Source organism: Pleurodeles waltl, chromosome 10 (genome assembly GCF_031143425.1).
Source record: "Pleurodeles waltl isolate 20211129_DDA chromosome 10, aPleWal1.hap1.20221129, whole genome shotgun sequence".
Lineage (NCBI taxonomy): Eukaryota > Metazoa > Chordata > Amphibia > Caudata > Salamandridae > Pleurodeles > Pleurodeles waltl.
In genome coordinates, this window is record NC_090449.1 from 327,987,993 (window position 1) to 328,007,477 (window position 19,485).

At 48.4% G+C, this 19,485-nt stretch overlaps 17 non-coding genes across 17 annotated transcripts; all 17 read right to left on the minus strand.

Moving 5' to 3' along the window:
• Positions 1 to 734: 734 nt before the first annotated feature.
• On the minus strand, positions 735 to 807 carry TRNAV-UAC (transfer RNA valine (anticodon UAC)). Its single transcript has one exon. It is a non-coding gene; the product is annotated as a tRNA-Val (tRNA).
• Positions 808 to 1,251: 444 nt separating this feature from the next.
• On the minus strand, positions 1,252 to 1,323 carry TRNAP-UGG (transfer RNA proline (anticodon UGG)). The gene has a single exon. It is a non-coding gene; the product is annotated as a tRNA-Pro (tRNA).
• Positions 1,324 to 2,659: 1,336 nt separating this feature from the next.
• Positions 2,660 to 2,732, minus strand: TRNAV-AAC (transfer RNA valine (anticodon AAC)). Its single transcript has one exon. It is a non-coding gene; the product is annotated as a tRNA-Val (tRNA).
• Positions 2,733 to 4,253: 1,521 nt separating this feature from the next.
• TRNAV-UAC (transfer RNA valine (anticodon UAC)) lies at positions 4,254 to 4,326 on the minus strand. Its single transcript has one exon. It is a non-coding gene; the product is annotated as a tRNA-Val (tRNA).
• A 444-nt stretch (positions 4,327 to 4,770) lies between these two features.
• On the minus strand, positions 4,771 to 4,842 carry TRNAP-UGG (transfer RNA proline (anticodon UGG)). The gene has a single exon. It is a non-coding gene; the product is annotated as a tRNA-Pro (tRNA).
• A 1,336-nt stretch (positions 4,843 to 6,178) lies between these two features.
• On the minus strand, positions 6,179 to 6,251 carry TRNAV-AAC (transfer RNA valine (anticodon AAC)). Its single transcript has one exon. It is a non-coding gene; the product is annotated as a tRNA-Val (tRNA).
• Positions 6,252 to 7,772: 1,521 nt separating this feature from the next.
• Positions 7,773 to 7,845, minus strand: TRNAV-UAC (transfer RNA valine (anticodon UAC)). The gene has a single exon. It is a non-coding gene; the product is annotated as a tRNA-Val (tRNA).
• A 444-nt stretch (positions 7,846 to 8,289) lies between these two features.
• On the minus strand, positions 8,290 to 8,361 carry TRNAP-UGG (transfer RNA proline (anticodon UGG)). Its single transcript has one exon. It is a non-coding gene; the product is annotated as a tRNA-Pro (tRNA).
• A 1,336-nt stretch (positions 8,362 to 9,697) lies between these two features.
• TRNAV-AAC (transfer RNA valine (anticodon AAC)) lies at positions 9,698 to 9,770 on the minus strand. Its single transcript has one exon. It is a non-coding gene; the product is annotated as a tRNA-Val (tRNA).
• Positions 9,771 to 11,291: 1,521 nt separating this feature from the next.
• TRNAV-UAC (transfer RNA valine (anticodon UAC)) lies at positions 11,292 to 11,364 on the minus strand. Its single transcript has one exon. It is a non-coding gene; the product is annotated as a tRNA-Val (tRNA).
• A 444-nt stretch (positions 11,365 to 11,808) lies between these two features.
• TRNAP-UGG (transfer RNA proline (anticodon UGG)) lies at positions 11,809 to 11,880 on the minus strand. Its single transcript has one exon. It is a non-coding gene; the product is annotated as a tRNA-Pro (tRNA).
• A 1,336-nt stretch (positions 11,881 to 13,216) lies between these two features.
• On the minus strand, positions 13,217 to 13,289 carry TRNAV-AAC (transfer RNA valine (anticodon AAC)). Its single transcript has one exon. It is a non-coding gene; the product is annotated as a tRNA-Val (tRNA).
• Positions 13,290 to 14,810: 1,521 nt separating this feature from the next.
• Positions 14,811 to 14,883, minus strand: TRNAV-UAC (transfer RNA valine (anticodon UAC)). The gene has a single exon. It is a non-coding gene; the product is annotated as a tRNA-Val (tRNA).
• Positions 14,884 to 15,327: 444 nt separating this feature from the next.
• TRNAP-UGG (transfer RNA proline (anticodon UGG)) lies at positions 15,328 to 15,399 on the minus strand. Its single transcript has one exon. It is a non-coding gene; the product is annotated as a tRNA-Pro (tRNA).
• A 1,336-nt stretch (positions 15,400 to 16,735) lies between these two features.
• TRNAV-AAC (transfer RNA valine (anticodon AAC)) lies at positions 16,736 to 16,808 on the minus strand. The gene has a single exon. It is a non-coding gene; the product is annotated as a tRNA-Val (tRNA).
• Positions 16,809 to 18,329: 1,521 nt separating this feature from the next.
• On the minus strand, positions 18,330 to 18,402 carry TRNAV-UAC (transfer RNA valine (anticodon UAC)). Its single transcript has one exon. It is a non-coding gene; the product is annotated as a tRNA-Val (tRNA).
• Positions 18,403 to 18,846: 444 nt separating this feature from the next.
• On the minus strand, positions 18,847 to 18,918 carry TRNAP-UGG (transfer RNA proline (anticodon UGG)). Its single transcript has one exon. It is a non-coding gene; the product is annotated as a tRNA-Pro (tRNA).
• Between the last annotated feature and the right edge of the window lie 567 nt (positions 18,919 to 19,485).

Below are 19,485 nucleotides of genomic sequence, written 5' to 3' on the forward strand. Positions count from 1 at the left end.
GGCTGCGTGGAGGGGGAAATTGTTTTTGTTCAGGAAGGCACACCTTCCTGCACAACAGAAATCTTCAGTGGCGATATGTTCGTGCAGCACACATAGAAAGAGCAAAAATGAGGAGAAATGAAAACATTTCTGCTCGTTTCTCCACTATAACGACACCCATTGTATGGCGCTTGGATTTTGGCGCTGCCACAGATTTACAAAAACTCGTAAAACTGGAGCAGCATCAAAATGCTATGGTGTTGCAGTGGCCCACCCAGAGCAACGCCCATTGCACGCCCCTTCCAGGGAAAGGGCTGCGTGTGAAGGGGCCGTATTTACAAGGTGGTGTTAAGCCACAAAACGTGGTTGAACGGCGTCTTGTAAATACGGCACAGTACATAGTGCCACCGGGGCGTCACTAAAGATGATGTGCCGGTGGCGATAGGGCCTTGTAAGTCTGGCCCTTTCTTTGCTCAAGGTGTATGTTCTTGGTGAAGGTAGGAAAGCCATTTTCGCTCTCATACCTTCCTTCCTTGGCTGGCTTGACCACAGTAGGCCCAGGCTTCAATGGAAAGGTCAAAAAGGGAGCAACTGACTGCCGTAAGGTGTATCGTCTTCTCTTGGTGAGTTGAGACCGATGCCCTTGGAGCGTAGTACCTCACGATGGTGAGGGATAGACACAGCCTCTTTAATTTCAATTTACCTGTCAGGTGAGGTGGTAAATGCAAATAATGTGATAAAGCACAGCAACTTGCTGTTTCTGCCTGGCCTCGAACCAGGGACCTTTCGCGTGTAAGGCGAACGTGATAACCACTACACTACAGAAACAGACATGTCTGCTTATTTGCTTCATGTGGCTATGCATTGGACTGGAACCACTGCACTGGAAACAGACACACCTGCTTTCTTTATGTGGCTATGCTTTGGACTGGAATGCAAGGACTAAGGGACAATATTCATGACGCTCAAAGCTGAGCCTTTCTGACAGGATCTCTTCCTTTGGAAGAAAGGAACTGGGATCACTTTCATTCCAAGAGGTGATTTCAAAACCAGCCCTGCAATTACTTTGGAGAAGCACTGTGCATTTCATGTTCCAACGAGAAGTGCTGCTCCAACACAAAAAAGCAGTTAGAAAGAAATCCCGCACTCCTTCATCATGCCGAACTGCCTCGACACCAGTAGAAAGCATGCAATGCATTCCACCATGGCATCTTACAAGAGTGGAAAGCAGAAATACTCCTGTTTAAAAACAGATCGAACCTATGAAGGCACGGGCTCGTCCGGGATTTGAACCCGGGACCTCTCACACCCAAAGCGAGAATCATACCCCTAGACCAACGAGCCTGCTGCTGCAAAAGCCTTTCAAACATCTTCTGAAGTGTCTTTGTGAAAAAGCAGGGCCACTTGGAGACTCTCCTTCTAAGCGTGCCATAGCAATTGATGTTTTGTGCCAAGGGTTTTTTTTTTGCCTCTAGCAAGGCAAGAGGTAGTCAAGAAGCCCTATGCTAGCAAGCTGAACTGTGGCGCTGATGAGAAAAGCAGACCCTTTCTGGTAGTTGTACGCCTCCGCAGGACCTGGGCCCTTGCACCGTAGACTTCCAGACCAGAAGCACTGAAGGGCCTGCCATCTCTTGCGCCTGAGCCAGAGGAGCATGCCTCTTGTATTCAAGCACAATTGCTCGCTCAGTGCTCGATCAGGCGAGATTTATATGAGTGCCTCACAGGCCTGAAACACTCACCTGGGAGACGCGGGGTGGCTGAATTCCCAGAATGGCCTTCGATAGGAAAATCACCTCCTTTCCTCCCGACTCATTTCAGAATTGGGTGAAAATCGCAAGACAGTGTTCAGGGGTGCATGGGTACTGCCTACTCCCAGCTGCCTCTCTGTCTTCTTCATGTTAATTTCAAGTCACAAGGAGGGACCATTGCCATTCTGCTCCGCCCACCTAACCAGGAAACCCAGGTTGAGCTTGTCTGCCTGTTGTTGTTGCAGGGGCAGTGCCTTCTCTGCCCAAAAGTGGCAGGAGAGCCTCACTTCAAACGATGGAATCAACTGCTTAAGTAGAAACCAGCATGGTAGTTACAGTGATAAGGTGCAGCTCTAACAGAAGGCGTGACTGAGATGCCCCTTCCAGAAATACATGGAATGCTGATTGAGGGCCCAGCCGGAGGGTTGGTGGATTTCTTTTCATATGCTACAGCAGCTTGCAAAGATAGTGTTGTGGGGAGCTGGCTGTGCAAGCAGAGGAAGATTTAAGGGCAGAAAATAGACCTATCAGAAGTGCGATATGAACCCACAACTACATGAGCAAACCAGGATGCTTAGCTTAACTGAAGATCAAGCTCTCTTGAGGCTGCCGCCTTAGACCACTCGGCCATCCTGACAGCTGAGTCTGTGTTTAGGTCTGACTCCTCAGTCTGCACTTGTCGATGCTGCCGCTTGCAATGTTCCTATCAAGGTGACAGGTTTAAAGGCCCCACAATATAACATGGCCAAGAAAAAAAAAAGTAAAAAACAGAATAAGAAACCAGGCACATGCACGACTACGCAAAGATGCAGATAACTTTTTACCGGCCTGCAATAGTAATACAAGTTTTACACAGGTCACAAGTTTTTAAAGGCCATCCCTGAGTGAGACTAAGCTTTTAGGGAGCAAACACAAAAGCAGACACTGCCCATTGTTTCTGCCCGGTCTCGAACCGGGGACCTTTCGCGTGTTAGGCGAACGTGATAACCACTACACTACAGAAACAAGCATGAGGGCTTGACTGAAGGAGCAAAATTCCCCTCATATGTTTGCCCGATTGCCTCTATACTTGATCAGCAGTTGCTCGCAAAGCGAGGAGTAAGTGTGAAAATTGCAGCGTTGTCAGCCAGCAAGCGTACACTCAGATGTACTGAAAAGTCACAGCTGCGGGTAGAGACAAATATCTGATGCCTAAATGCCTGAAACCAGAGCCTGTGAAAGCATCACACAGAGCACACTGAAAGCAAGCAGGAAGGAAGCCAAGGCATGGTGATCCTTTTTTTCTCCTGAGGCTAAAAATATTTTGCACAACAATGCTTTGAGTGGAATGAGGAATCTTCAAGCTTTGTGTATTTTGAGTAAAATTTGAGTGTTTTCTGCTAAAAAGGGTGTGTTGGGGATTTGGACCCGGACACCAACGAGCGAGGGCACAGAAGCACCACTGCTCAGACCCTGCTCCTAGGGTTGAGGGCAGAGAGTGGGCGAATACATCGCAAGGCAAGAAAATGCACATGGTTCTCTCTTCTGCAATATGACTAGAGTCATTTCCATGGTCGTCATCGAACATGACATAAAACGCCTCTATCCTTTAGACCTTTTGGCCCATAATTACAAGAGGATGACTGAGTGAGACGCTCTGCCAAATTTGGCAGCCTCGCACTCAGTCATTTTCAAAATGCAGGGAAGCGCCGTATTTAGTAGAATACAGCGCACCCCTGTGCTTCCCTCTGCGCCAGCTCTAAATTAGCTGCCGAGCACCAACGCAGCCATCCTTGCGCCATGGTACAAGGATGGCTGCGTGGAGGGGGAAATTGTTTTTGTTCAGGAAGGCACACCTTCCTGCACAACAGAAATCTTCAGTGGCGATATGTTCGTGCAGCACACATAGAAAGAGCAAAAATGAGGAGAAATGAAAACATTTCTGCTCGTTTCTCCACTATAACGACACCCATTGTATGGCGCTTGGATTTTGGCGCTGCCACAGATTTACAAAAACTCGTAAAACTGGAGCAGCATCAAAATGCTATGGTGTTGCAGTGGCCCACCCAGAGCAACGCCCATTGCACGCCCCTTCCAGGGAAAGGGCTGCGTGTGAAGGGGCCGTATTTACAAGGTGGTGTTAAGCCACAAAACGTGGTTGAACGGCGTCTTGTAAATACGGCACAGTACATAGTGCCACCGGGGCGTCACTAAAGATGATGTGCCGGTGGCGATAGGGCCTTGTAAGTCTGGCCCTTTCTTTGCTCAAGGTGTATGTTCTTGGTGAAGGTAGGAAAGCCATTTTCGCTCTCATACCTTCCTTCCTTGGCTGGCTTGACCACAGTAGGCCCAGGCTTCAATGGAAAGGTCAAAAAGGGAGCAACTGACTGCCGTAAGGTGTATCGTCTTCTCTTGGTGAGTTGAGACCGATGCCCTTGGAGCGTAGTACCTCACGATGGTGAGGGATAGACACAGCCTCTTTAATTTCAATTTACCTGTCAGGTGAGGTGGTAAATGCAAATAATGTGATAAAGCACAGCAACTTGCTGTTTCTGCCTGGCCTCGAACCAGGGACCTTTCGCGTGTAAGGCGAACGTGATAACCACTACACTACAGAAACAGACATGCCTGCTTATTTGCTTCATGTGGCTATGCATTGGACTGGAACCACTGCACTGGAAACAGACACACCTGCTTTCTTTATGTGGCTATGCTTTGGACTGGAATGCAAGGACTAAGGGACAATATTCATGACGCTCAAAGCTGAGCCTTTCTGACAGGATCTCTTCCTTTGGAAGAAAGGAACTGGGATCACTTTCATTCCAAGAGGTGATTTCAAAACCAGCCCTGCAATTACTTTGGAGAAGCACTGTGCATTTCATGTTCCAACGAGAAGTGCTGCTCCAACACAAAAAAGCAGTTAGAAAGAAATCCCGCACTCCTTCATCATGCCGAACTGCCTCGACACCAGTAGAAAGCATGCAATGCATTCCACCATGGCATCTTACAAGAGTGGAAAGCAGAAATACTCCTGTTTAAAAACAGATCGAACCTATGAAGGCACGGGCTCGTCCGGGATTTGAACCCGGGACCTCTCACACCCAAAGCGAGAATCATACCCCTAGACCAACGAGCCTGCTGCTGCAAAAGCCTTTCAAACATCTTCTGAAGTGTCTTTGTGAAAAAGCAGGGCCACTTGGAGACTCTCCTTCTAAGCGTGCCATAGCAATTGATGTTTTGTGCCAAGGGTTTTTTTTTTGCCTCTAGCAAGGCAAGAGGTAGTCAAGAAGCCCTATGCTAGCAAGCTGAACTGTGGCGCTGATGAGAAAAGCAGACCCTTTCTGGTAGTTGTACGCCTCCGCAGGACCTGGGCCCTTGCACTGTAGACTTCCAGACCAGAAGCACTGAAGGGCCTGCCATCTCTTGCGCCTGAGCCAGAGGAGCATGCCTCTTGTATTCAAGCACAATTGCTCGCTCAGTGCTCGATCAGGCGAGATTTATATGAGTGCCTCACAGGCCTGAAACACTCACCTGGGAGACGCGGGGTGGCTGAATTCCCAGAATGGCCTTCGATAGGAAAATCACCTCCTTTCCTCCCGACTCATTTCAGAATTGGGTGAAAATCGCAAGACAGTGTTCAGGGGTGCATGGGTACTGCCTACTCCCAGCTGCCTCTCTGTCTTCTTCATGTTAATTTCAAGTCACAAGGAGGGACCATTGCCATTCTGCTCCGCCCACCTAACCAGGAAACCCAGGTTGAGCTTGTCTGCCTGTTGTTGTTGCAGGGGCAGTGCCTTCTCTGCCCAAAAGTGGCAGGAGAGCCTCACTTCAAACGATGGAATCAACTGCTTAAGTAGAAACCAGCATGGTAGTTACAGTGATAAGGTGCAGCTCTAACAGAAGGCGTGACTGAGATGCCCCTTCCAGAAATACATGGAATGCTGATTGAGGGCCCAGCCGGAGGGTTGGTGGATTTCTTTTCATATGCTACAGCAGCTTGCAAAGATAGTGTTGTGGGGAGCTGGCTGTGCAAGCAGAGGAAGATTTAAGGGCAGAAAATAGACCTATCAGAAGTGCGATATGAACCCACAACTACATGAGCAAACCAGGATGCTTAGCTTAACTGAAGATCAAGCTCTCTTGAGGCTGCCGCCTTAGACCACTCGGCCATCCTGACAGCTGAGTCTGTGTTTAGGTCTGACTCCTCAGTCTGCACTTGTCGATGCTGCCGCTTGCAATGTTCCTATCAAGGTGACAGGTTTAAAGGCCCCACAATATAACATGGCCAAGAAAAAAAAAAGTAAAAAACAGAATAAGAAACCAGGCACATGCACGACTACGCAAAGATGCAGATAACTTTTTACCGGCCTGCAATAGTAATACAAGTTTTACACAGGTCACAAGTTTTTAAAGGCCATCCCTGAGTGAGACTAAGCTTTTAGGGAGCAAACACAAAAGCAGACACTGCCCATTGTTTCTGCCCGGTCTCGAACCGGGGACCTTTCACGTGTTAGGCGAACGTGATAACCACTACACTACAGAAACAAGCATGAGGGCTTGACTGAAGGAGCAAAATTCCCCTCATATGTTTGCCCGATTGCCTCTATACTTGATCAGCAGTTGCTCGCAAAGCGAGGAGTAAGTGTGAAAATTGCAGCGTTGTCAGCCAGCAAGCGTACACTCAGATGTACTGAAAAGTCACAGCTGCGGGTAGAGACAAATATCTGATGCCTAAATGCCTGAAACCAGAGCCTGTGAAAGCATCACACAGAGCACACTGAAAGCAAGCAGGAAGGAAGCCAAGGCATGGTGATCCTTTTTTTCTCCTGAGGCTAAAAATATTTTGCACAACAATGCTTTGAGTGGAATGAGGAATCTTCAAGCTTTGTGTATTTTGAGTAAAATTTGTGTGTTTTCTGCTAAAAAGGGTGTGTTGGGGATTTGGACCCGGACACCAACGAGCGAGGGCACAGAAGCACCACTGCTCAGACCCTGCTCCTAGGGTTGAGGGCAGAGAGTGGGCGAATACATCGCAAGGCAAGAAAATGCACATGGTTCTCTCTTCTGCAATATGACTAGAGTCATTTCCATGGTCGTCATCGAACATGACATAAAACGCCTCTATCCTTTAGACCTTTTGGCCCATAATTACAAGAGGATGACTGAGTGAGACGCTCTGCCAAATTTGGCAGCCTCGCACTCAGTCATTTTCAAAATGCAGGGAAGCGCCGTATTTAGTAGAATACAGCGCACCCCTGTGCTTCCCTCTGCGCCAGCTCTAAATTAGCTGCCGAGCACCAACGCAGCCATCCTTGCGCCATGGTACAAGGATGGCTGCGTGGAGGGGGAAATTGTTTTTGTTCAGGAAGGCACACCTTCCTGCACAACAGAAATCTTCAGTGGCGATATGTTCGTGCAGCACACATAGAAAGAGCAAAAATGAGGAGAAATGAAAACATTTCTGCTAGTTTCTCCACTATAACGACACCCATTGTATGGCGCTTGGATTTTGGCGCTGCCACAGATTTACAAAAACTCGTAAAACTGGAGCAGCATCAAAATGCTATGGTGTTGCAGTGGCCCACCCAGAGCAACGCCCATTGCACGCCCCTTCCAGGGAAAGGGCTGCGTGTGAAGGGGCCGTATTTATAAGGTGGTGTTAAGCCACAAAACGTGGTTGAACGGCGTCTTGTAAAGACGGCACAGTACATAGTGCCACCGGGGCGTCACTAAAGATGATGTGCCGGTGGCGATAGGGCCTTGTAAGTCTGGCCCTTTCTTTGCTCAAGGTGTATGTTCTTGGTGAAGGTAGGAAAGCCATTTTCGCTCTCATACCTTCCTTCCTTGGCTGGCTTGACCACAGTAGGCCCAGGCTTCAATGGAAAGGTCAAAAAGGGAGCAACTGACTGCCGTAAGGTGTATCGTCTTCTCTTGGTGAGTTGAGACCGATGCCCTTGGAGCGTAGTACCTCACGATGGTGAGGGATAGACACAGCCTCTTTAATTTCAATTTACCTGTCAGGTGAGGTGGTAAATGCAAATAATGTGATAAAGCACAGCAACTTGCTGTTTCTGCCTGGCCTCGAACCAGGGACCTTTCGCGTGTAAGGCGAACGTGATAACCACTACACTACAGAAACAGACATGCCTGCTTATTTGCTTCATGTGGCTATGCATTGGACTGGAACCACTGCACTGGAAACAGACACACCTGCTTTCTTTATGTGGCTATGCTTTGGACTGGAATGCAAGGACTAAGGGACAATATTCATGACGCTCAAAGCTGAGCCTTTCTGACAGGATCTCTTCCTTTGGAAGAAAGGAACTGGGATCACTTTCATTCCAAGAGGTGATTTCAAAACCAGCCCTGCAATTACTTTGGAGAAGCACTGTGCATTTCATGTTCCAACGAGAAGTGCTGCTCCAACACAAAAAAGCAGTTAGAAAGAAATCCCGCACTCCTTCATCATGCCGAACTGCCTCGACACCAGTAGAAAGCATGCAATGCATTCCACCATGGCATCTTACAAGAGTGGAAAGCAGAAATACTCCTGTTTAAAAACAGATCGAACCTATGAAGGCACGGGCTCGTCCGGGATTTGAACCCGGGACCTCTCACACCCAAAGCGAGAATCATACCCCTAGACCAACGAGCCTGCTGCTGCAAAAGCCTTTCAAACATCTTCTGAAGTGTCTTTGTGAAAAAGCAGGGCCACTTGGAGACTCTCCTTCTAAGCGTGCCATAGCAATTGATGTTTTATGCCAAGGGTTTTTTTTTTGCCTCTAGCAAGGCAAGAGGTAGTCAAGAAGCCCTATGCTAGCAAGCTGAACTGTGGCGCTGATGAGAAAAGCAGACCCTTTCTGGTAGTTGTACGCCTCCGCAGGACCTGGGCCCTTGCACCGTAGACTTCCAGACCAGAAGCACTGAAGGGCCTGCCATCTCTTGCGCCTGAGCCAGAGGAGCATGCCTCTTGTATTCAAGCACAATTGCTCGCTCAGTGCTCGATCAGGCGAGATTTATATGAGTGCCTCACAGGCCTGAAACACTCACCTGGGAGACGCGGGGTGGCTGAATTCCCAGAATGGCCTTCGATAGGAAAATCACCTCCTTTCCTCCCGACTCATTTCAGAATTGGGTGAAAATCGCAAGACAGTGTTCAGGGGTGCATGGGTACTGCCTACTCCCAGCTGCCTCTCTGTCTTCTTCATGTTAATTTCAAGTCACAAGGAGGGACCATTGCCATTCTGCTCCGCCCACCTAACCAGGAAACCCAGGTTGAGCTTGTCTGCCTGTTGTTGTTGCAGGGGCAGTGCCTTCTCTGCCCAAAAGTGGCAGGAGAGCCTCACTTCAAACGATGGAATCAACTGCTTAAGTAGAAACCAGCATGGTAGTTACAGTGATAAGGTGCAGCTCTAACAGAAGGCGTGACTGAGATGCCCCTTCCAGAAATACATGGAATGCTGATTGAGGGCCCAGCCGGATGGTTGGTGGATTTCTTTTCATATGCTACAGCAGCTTGCAAAGATAGTGTTGTGGGGAGCTGGCTGTGCAAGCAGAGGAAGATTTAAGGGCAGAAAATAGACCTATCAGAAGTGCGATATGAACCCACAACTACATGAGCAAACCAGGATGCTTAGCTTAACTGAAGATCAAGCTCTCTTGAGGCTGCCGCCTTAGACCACTCGGCCATCCTGACAGCTGAGTCTGTGTTTAGGTCTGACTCCTCAGTCTGCACTTGTCGATGCTGCCGCTTGCAATGTTCCTATCAAGGTGACAGGTTTAAAGGCCCCACAATATAACATGGCCAAGAAAAAAAAAAGTAAAAAACAGAATAAGAAACCAGGCACATGCACGACTACGCAAAGATGCAGATAACTTTTTACCGGCCTGCAATAGTAATACAAGTTTTACACAGGTCACAAGTTTTTAAAGGCCATCCCTGAGTGAGACTAAGCTTTTAGGGAGCAAACACAAAAGCAGACACTGCCCATTGTTTCTGCCCGGTCTCGAACCGGGGACTTTTCGCGTGTTAGGCGAACGTGATAACCACTACACTACAGAAACAAGCATGAGGGCTTGACTGAAGGAGCAAAATTCCCCTCATATGTTTGCCCGATTGCCTCTATACTTGATCAGCAGTTGCTCGCAAAGCGAGGAGTAAGTGTGAAAATTGCAGCGTTGTCAGCCAGCAAGCGTACACTCAGATGTACTGAAAAGTCACAGCTGCGGGTAGAGACAAATATCTGATGCCTAAATGCCTGAAACCAGAGCCTGTGAAAGCATCACACAGAGCACACTGAAAGCAAGCAGGAAGGAAGCCAAGGCATGGTGATCCTTTTTTTCTCCTGAGGCTAAAAATATTTTGCACAACAATGCTTTGAGTGGAATGAGGAATCTTCAAGCTTTGTGTATTTTGAGTAAAATTTGAGTGTTTTCTGCTAAAAAGGGTGTGTTGGGGATTTGGACCCGGACACCAACGAGCGAGGGCACAGAAGCACCACTGCTCAGACCCTGCTCCTAGGGTTGAGGGCAGAGAGTGGGCGAATACATCGCAAGGCAAGAAAATGCACATGGTTCTCTCTTCTGCAATATGACTAGAGTCATTTCCATGGTCGTCATCGAACATGACATAAAACGCCTCTATCCTTTAGACCTTTTGGCCCATAATTACAAGAGGATGACTGAGTGAGACGCTCTGCCAAATTTGGCAGCCTCGCACTCAGTCATTTTCAAAATGCAGGGAAGCGCCGTATTTAGTAGAATACAGCGCACCCCTGTGCTTCCCTCTGCGCCAGCTCTAAATTAGCTGCCGAGCACCAACGCAGCCATCCTTGCGCCATGGTACAAGGATGGCTGCGTGGAGGGGGAAATTGTTTTTGTTCAGGAAGGCACACCTTCCTGCACAACAGAAATCTTCAGTGGCGATATGTTCGTGCAGCACACATAGAAAGAGCAAAAATGAGGAGAAATGAAAACATTTCTGCTCGTTTCTCCACTATAACGACACCCATTGTATGGCGCTTAGTTTTTGGCGCTGCCACAGATTTACAAAAACTCGTAAAACTGGAGCAGCATCAAAATGCTATGGTGTTGCAGTGGCCCACCCAGAGCAACGCCCATTGCACGCCCCTTCCAGGGAAAGGGCTGCGTGTGAAGGGGCCGTATTTACAAGGTGGTGTTAAGCCACAAAACGTGGTTGAACGGCGTCTTGTAAATTCGGCACAGTACATAGTGCCACCGGGGCGTCACTAAAGATGATGTGCCGGTGGCGATAGGGCCTTGTAAGTCTGGCCCTTTCTTTGCTCAAGGTGTATGTTCTTGGTGAAGGTAGGAAAGCCATTTTCGCTCTCATACCTTCCTTCCTTGGCTGGCTTGACCACAGTAGGCCCAGGCTTCAATGGAAAGGTCAAAAAGGGAGCAACTGACTGCCGTAAGGTGTATCGTCTTCTCTTGGTGAGTTGAGACCGATGCCCTTGGAGCGTAGTACCTCACGATGGTGAGGGATAGACACAGCCTCTTTAATTTCAATTTACCTGTCAGGTGAGGTGGTAAATGCAAATAATGTGATAAAGCACAGCAACTTGCTGTTTCTGCCTGGCCTCGAACCAGGGACCTTTCGCGTGTAAGGCGAACGTGATAACCACTACACTACAGAAACAGACATGCCTGCTTATTTGCTTCATGTGGCTATGCATTGGACTGGAACCACTGCACTGGAAACAGACACACCTGCTTTCTTTATGTGGCTATGCTTTGGACTGGAATGCAAGGACTAAGGGACAATATTCATGACGCTCAAAGCTGAGCCTTTCTGACAGGATCTCTTCCTTTGGAAGAAAGGAACTGGGATCACTTTCATTCCAAGAGGTGATTTCAAAACCAGCCCTGCAATTACTTTGGAGAAGCACTGTGCATTTCATGTTCCAACGAGAAGTGCTGCTCCAACACAAAAAAGCAGTTAGAAAGAAATCCCGCACTCCTTCATCATGCCGAACTGCCTCGACACCAGTAAAAAGCATGCAATGCATTCCACCATGGCATCTTACAAGAGTGGAAAGCAGAAATACTCCTGTTTAAAAACAGATCGAACCTATGAAGGCACGGGCTCGTCCGGGATTTGAACCCGGGACCTCTCACACCCAAAGCGAGAATCATACCCTTAGACCAACGAGCCTGCTGCTGCAAAAGCCTTTCAAACATCTTCTGAAGTGTCTTTGTGAAAAAACAGGGCCACTTGGAGACTCTCCTTCTAAGCGTGCCATAGCAATTGATGTTTTGTGCCAAGGGGTTTTTTTTTGCCTCTAGCAAGGCAAGAGGTAGTCAAGAAGCCCTATGCTAGCAAGCTGAACTGTGGCGCTGATGAGAAAAGCAGACCCTTTCTGGTAGTTGTACGCCTCCGCAGGACCTGGGCCCTTGCACCGTAGACTTCCAGACCAGAAGCACTGAAGGGCCTGCCATCTCTTGCGCCTGAGCCAGAGGAGCATGCCTCTTGTATTCAAGCACAATTGCTCGCTCAGTGCTCGATCAGGCGAGATTTATATGAGTGCCTCACAGGCCTGAAACACTCACCTGGGAGACGCGGGGTGGCTGAATTCCCAGAATGGCCTTTGATAGGAAAATCACCTCCTTTCCTCCCGACTCATTTCAGAATTGGGTGAAAATCGCAAGACAGTGTTCAGGGGTGCATGGGTACTGCCTACTCCCAGCTGCCTCTCTGTCTTCTTCATGTTAATTTCAAGTCACAAGGAGGGACCATTGCCATTCTGCTCCGCCCACCTAACCAGTAAACCCAGGTTGAGCTTGTCTGCCTGTTGTTGTTGCAGGGGCAGTGCCTTCTCTGCCCAAAAGTGGCAGGAGAGCCTCACTTCAAACGATGGAATCAACTGCTTAAGTAGAAACCAGCATGGTAGTTACAGTGATAAGGTGCAGCTCTAACAGAAGGCGTGACTGAGATGCCCCTTCCAGAAATACATGCAATGCTGATTGAGGGCCCAGCCGGAGGGTTGGTGGATTTCTTTTCATATGCTACAGCAGCTTGCAAAGATAGTGTTGTGGGGAGCTGGCTGTGCAAGCAGAGGAAGATTTAAGGGCAGAAAATAGACCTATCAGAAGTGCGATATGAACCCACAACTACATGAGCAAACCAGGATGCTTAGCTTAACTGAAGATCAAGCTCTCTTGAGGCTGCCGCCTTAGACCACTCGGCCATCCTGACAGCTGAGTCTGTGTTTAGGTCTGACTCCTCAGTCTGCACTTGTCGATGCTGCCGCTTGCAATGTTCCTATCAAGGTGACAGGTTTAAAGGCCCCACAATATAACATGGCCAAGAAAAAAAAAAGTAAAAAACAGAATAAGAAACCAGGCACATGAACGACTACGCAAAGATGCAGATAACTTTTTACCGGCCTGCAATAGTAATACAAGTTTTACACAGGTCACAAGTTTTTAAAGGCCATCCCTGAGTGAGACTAAGCTTTTAGGGAGCAAACACAAAAGCAGACACTGCCCATTGTTTCTGCCCGGTCTCGAACCGGGGACCTTTCGCGTGTTAGGCAAACGTGATAACCACTACACTACAGAAACAAGCATGAGGGCTTGACTGAAGGAGCAAAATTCCCCTCATATGTTTGCCCGATTGCCTCTATACTTGATCAGCAGTTGCTCGCAAAGCGAGGAGTAAGTGTGAAAATTGCAGCGTTGTCAGCCAGCAAGCGTACACTCAGATGTACTGAAAAGTCACAGCTGCGGGTAGAGACAAATATCTGATGCCTAAATGCCTGAAACCAGAGCCTGTGAAAGCATCACACAGAGCACACTGAAAGCAAGCAGGAAGGAAGCCAAGGCATGGTGATCCTTTTTTTCTCCTGAGGCTAAAAATATTTTGCACAACAATGCTTTGAGTGGAATGAGGAATCTTCAAGCTTTGTGTATTTTGAGTAAAATTTGAGTGTTTTCTGCTAAAAAGGGTGTGTTGGGGATTTGGACCCGGACACCAACGAGCGAGGGCACAGAAGCACCACTGCTCAGACCCTGCTCCTAGGGTTGAGGGCAGAGAGTGGGCGAATACATCGCAAGGCAAGAAAATGCACATGGTTCTCTCTTCTGCAATATGACTAGAGTCATTTCCATGGTCGTCATCGAACATGACATAAAACGCCTCTATCCTTTAGACCTTTTGGCCCATAATTACAAGAGGATGACTGAGTGAGACGCTCTGCCAAATTTGGCAGCCTCGCACTCAGTCATTTTCAAAATGCAGGGAAGCGCCGTATTTAGTAGAATACAGCGCACCCCTGTGCTTCCCTCTGCGCCAGCTCTAAATTAGCTGCCGAGCACCAACGCAGCCATCCTTGCGCCATGGTACAAGGATGGCTGCGTGGAGGGGGAAATTGTTTTTGTTCAGGAAGGCACACCTTCCTGCACAACAGAAATCTTCAGTGGCGATATGTTCGTGCAGCACACATAGAAAGAGCAAAAATGAGGAGAAATGAAAACATTTCTGCTCGTTTCTCCACTATAACGACACCCATTGTATGGCGCTTGGATTTTGGCGCTGCCACAGATTTACAAAAACTCGTAAAACTGGAGCAGCATCAAAATGCTATGGTGTTGCAGTGGCCCACCCAGAGCAACGCCCATTGCACGCCCCTTCCAGGGAAAGGGCTGCGTGTGAAGGGGCCGTATTTACAAGGTGGTGTTAAGCCACAAAACGTGGTTGAACGGCGTCTTGTAAATACGGCACAGTACATAGTGCCACCGGGGCGTCACTAAAGATGATGTGCCGGTGGCGATAGGGCCTTGTAAGTCTGGCCCTTTCTTTGCTCAAGGTGTATGTTCTTGGTGAAGGTAGGAAAGCCATTTTCGCTCTCATACCTTCCTTCCTTGGCTGGCTTGACCACAGTAGGCCCAGGCTTCAATGGAAAGGTCAAAAAGGGAGCAACTGACTGCCGTAAGGTGTATCGTCTTCTCTTGGTGAGTTGAGACCGATGCCCTTGGAGCGTAGTACCTCACGATGGTGAGGGATAGACACAGCCTCTTTAATTTCAATTTACCTGTCAGGTGAGGTGGTAAATGCAAATAATGTGATAAAGCACAGCAACTTGCTGTTTCTGCCTGGCCTCGAACCAGGGACCTTTCGCGTGTAAGGCGAACGTGATAACCACTACACTACAGAAACAGACATGCCTGCTTATTTGCTTCATGTGGCTATGCATTGGACTGGAACCACTGCACTGGAAACAGACACACCTGCTTTCTTTATGTGGCTATGCTTTGGACTGGAATGCAAGGACTAAGGGACAATATTCATGACGCTCAAAGCTGAGCCTTTCTGACAGGATCTCTTCCTTTGGAAGAAAGGAACTGGGATCACTTTCATTCCAAGAGGTGATTTCAAAACCAGCCCTGCAATTACTTTGGAGAAGCACTGTGCATTTCATGTTCCAACGAGAAGTGCTGCTCCAACACAAAAAAGCAGTTAGAAAGAAATCCCGCACTCCTTCATCATGCCGAACTGCCTCGACACCAGTAGAAAGCATGCAATGCATTCCACCATGGCATCTTACAAGAGTGGAAAGCAGAAATACTCCTGTTTAAAAACAGATCGAACCTATGAAGGCACGGGCTCGTCCGGGATTTGAACCCGGGACCTCTCACACCCAAAGCGAGAATCATACCCCTAGACCAACGAGCCTGCTGCTGCAAAAGCCTTTCAAACATCTTCTGAAGTGTCTTTGTGAAAAAGCAGGGCCACTTGGAGACTCTCCTTCTAAGCGTGCCATAGCAATTGATGTTTTGTGCCAAGGGGTTTTTTTTTGCCTCTAGCAAGGCAAGAGGTAGTCAAGAAGCCCTATGCTAGCAAGCTGAACTGTGGCGCTGATGAGAAAAGCAGACCCTTTCTGGTAGTTGTACGCCTCCGCAGGACCTGGGCCCTTGCACCGTAGACTTCCAGACCAGAAGCACTGAAGGGCCTGCCATCTCTTGCGCCTGAGCCAGAGGAGCATGCCTCTTGTATTCAAGCACAATTGCTCGCTCAGTGCTCGATCAGGCGAGATTTATATGAGTGCCTCACAGGCCTGAAACACTCACCTGGGAGACGCGGGGTGGCTGAATTCCCAGAATGGCCTTCGATAGGAAAATCACCTCCTTTCCTCCTGACTCATTTCAGAATTGGGTGAAAATCGCAAGACAGTGTTCAGGGGTGCATGGGTACTGCCTACTCCCAGCTGCCTCTCTGTCTTCTTCATGTTAATTTCAAGTCACAAGGAGGGACCATTGCCATTCTGCTCCGCCCACCTAACCAGGAAACCCAGGTTGAGCTTGTCTGCCTGTTGTTGTTGCAGGGGCAGTGCCTTCTCTGCCCAAAAGTGGCAGGAGAGCCTCACTTCAAACGATGGAATCAACTGCTTAAGTAGAAACCAGCATGGTAGTTACAGTGATAAGGTGCAGCTCTAACAGAAGGCGTGACTGAGATGCCCCTTCCAGAAATACATGGAATGCTGATTGAGGGCCCAGCCGGAGGGTTGGTGGATTTCTTTTCATATGCTACAGCAGCTTGCAAAGATAGTGTTGTGGGGAGCTGGCTGTGCAAGCAGAGGAAGATTTAAGGGCAGAAAATAGACCTATCAGAAGTGCGATATGAACCCACAACTACATGAGCAAACCAGGATGCTTAGCTTAACTGAAGATCAAGCTCTCTTGAGGCTGCCGCCTTAGACCACTCGGCCATCCTGACAGCTGAGTCTGTGTTTAGGTCTGACTCCTCAGTCTGCACTTGTCGATGCTGCCGCTTGCAATGTTCCTATCAAGGTGACAGGTTTAAAGGCCCCACAATATAACATGGCCAAGAAAAAAAAAAGTAAAAAACAGAATAAGAAACCAGGCACATGCACGACTACGCAAAGATGCAGATAACTTTTTACCGGCCTGCAATAGTAATACAAGTTTTACACAGGTCACAAGTTTTTAAAGGCCATCCCTGAGTGAGACTAAGCTTTTAGGGAGCAAACACAAAAGCAGACACTGTCCATTGTTTCTGCCCGGTCTCGAACCGGGGACCTTTCGCGTGTTAGGCGAACGTGATAACCACTACACTACAGAAACAAGCATGAGGGCTTGACTGAAGGAGCAAAATTCCCCTCATATGTTTGCCCGATTGCCTCTATACTTGATCAGCAGTTGCTCGCAAAGCGAGGAGTAAGTGTGAAAATTGCAGCGTTGTCAGCCAGCAAGCGTACACTCAGATGTACTGAAAAGTCACAGCTGCGGGTAGAGACAAATATCTGATGCCTAAATGCCTGAAACCAGAGCCTGTGAAAGCATCACACAGAGCACACTGAAAGCAAGCAGGAAGGAAGCCAAGGCATGGTGATCCTTTTTTTCTCCTGAGGCTAAAAATATTTTGCACAACAATGCTTTGAGTGGAATGAGGAATCTTCAAGCTTTGTGTATTTTGAGTAAAATGTGTGTGTTTTCTGCTAAAAAGGGTGTGTTGGGGATTTGGACCCGGACACCAACGAGCGAGGGCACAGAAGCACCACTGCTCAGACCCTGCTCCTAGGGTTGAGGGCAGAGAGTGGGCGAATACATCGCAAGGCAAGAAAATGCACATGGTTCTCTCTTCTGCAATATGACTAGAGTCATTTCCATGGTCGTCATCGAACATGACATAAAACGCCTCTATCCTTTAGACCTTTTGGCCCATAATTACAAGAGGATGACTGAGTGAGACGCTCTGCCAAATTTGGCAGCCTCGCACTCAGTCATTTTCAAAATGCAGGGAAGCGCCGTATTTAGTAGAATACAGCGCACCCCTGTGCTTCCCTCTGCGCCAGCTCTAAATTAGCTGCCGAGCACCAACGCAGCCATCCTTGCGCCATGGTACAAGGATGGCTGCGTGGAGGGGGAAATTGTTTTTGTTCAGGAAGGCACACCTTCCTGCACAACAGAAATCTTCAGTGGCGATATGTTCGTGCAGCACACATAGAAAGAGCAAAAATGAGGAGAAATGAAAACATTTCTGCTCGTTTCTCCACTATAACGACACCCATTGTATGGCGCTTGGATTTTGGTGCTGCCACAGATTTACAAAAACTCGTAAAACTGGAGCAGCATCAAAATGCTATGGTGTTGCAGTGGCCCACCCAGAGCAACGCCCATTGCACGCCCCTTCCAGGGAAAGGGCTGCGTGTGAAGGGGCCGTATTTACAAGGTGGTGTTAAGCCACAAAACGTGGTTGAACGGCGTCTTGTAAATACGGCACAGTACATAGTGCCACCGGGGCGTCACTAAAGATGATGTGCCGGTGGCGATAGGGCCTTGTAAGTCTGGCCCTTTCTTTGCTCAAGGTGTATGTTCTTGGTGAAGGTAGGAAAGCCATTTTCGCTCTCATACCTTCCTTCCTTGGCTGGCTTGACCACAGTAGGCCCAGGCTTCAATGGAAAGGTCAAAAAGGGAGCAACTGACTGCCGTAAGGTGTATCGTCTTCTCTTGGTGAGTTGAGACCGATGCCCTTGGAGCGTAGTACCTCACGATGGTGAGGGATAGACACAGCCTCTTTAATTTCAATTTACCTGTCAGGTGAGGTGGTAAATGCAAATAATGTGATAAAGCACAGCAACTTGCTGTTTCTGCCTGGCCTCGAACCAGGGACCTTTCGCGTGTAAGGCGAACGTGATAACCACTACACTACAGAAACAGACATGCCTGCTTATTTGCTTCATGTGGCTATGCATTGGACTGGAACCACTGCACTGGAAACAGACACACCTGCTTTCTTTATGTGGCTATGCTTTGGACTGGAATGCAAGGACTAAGGGACAATATTCATGACGCTCAAAGCTGAGCCTTTCTGACAGGATCTCTTCCTTTGGAAGAAAGGAACTGGGATCACTTTCATTCCAAGAGGTGATTTCAAAACCAGCCCTGCAATTACTTTGGAGAAGCACTGTGCATTTCATGTTCCAACGAGAAGTGCTGCTCCAACACAAAAAAGCAGTTAGAAAGAAATCCCGCACTCCTTCATCATGCCGAACTGCCTCGACACCAGTAGAAAGCATGCAATGCATTCCACCATGGCATCTTACAAGAGTGGAAAGCAGAAATACTCCTGTTTAAAAACAGATCGAACCTATGAAGGCACGGGCTCGTCCGGGATTTGAACCCGGGACCTTTCACACCCAAAGCGAGAATCATACCCCTAGACCAACGAGCCTGCTGCTGCAAAAGCCTTTCAAACATCTTCTGAAGTGTCTTTGTGAAAAAGCAGGGCCACTTGGAGACTCTCCTTCTAAGCGTGCCATAGCAATTGATGTTTTGTGCCAAGGGGTTTTTTTTTGCCTCTAGCAAGGCAAGAGGTAGTCAAGAAGCCCTATGCTAGCAAGCTGAACTGTGGCGCTGATGAGAAAAGCAGACCCTTTCTGGTAGTTGTACGCCTCCGCAGGACCTGGGCCCTTGCACCGTAGACTTCCAGACCAGAAGCACTGAAAGGCCTGCCATCTCTTGCGCCTGAGCCAGAGGAGCATGCCTCTTGTATTCAAGCACAATTGCTCGCTCAGTGCTCGATTAGGCTCGATCAGGCGAGATTTATATGAGTGCCTCACAGGCCTGAAACACTCACCTGGGAGACGCGGGGTGGCTGAATTCCCAGAATGGCCTTCGATAGGAAAATCACCTCCTTTCCTCCCGACTCATTTCAGAATTGGGTGAAAATCGCAAGACAGTGTTCAGGGGTGCATGGGTACTGCCTACTCCCAGCTGCCTCTCTGTCTTCTTCATGTTA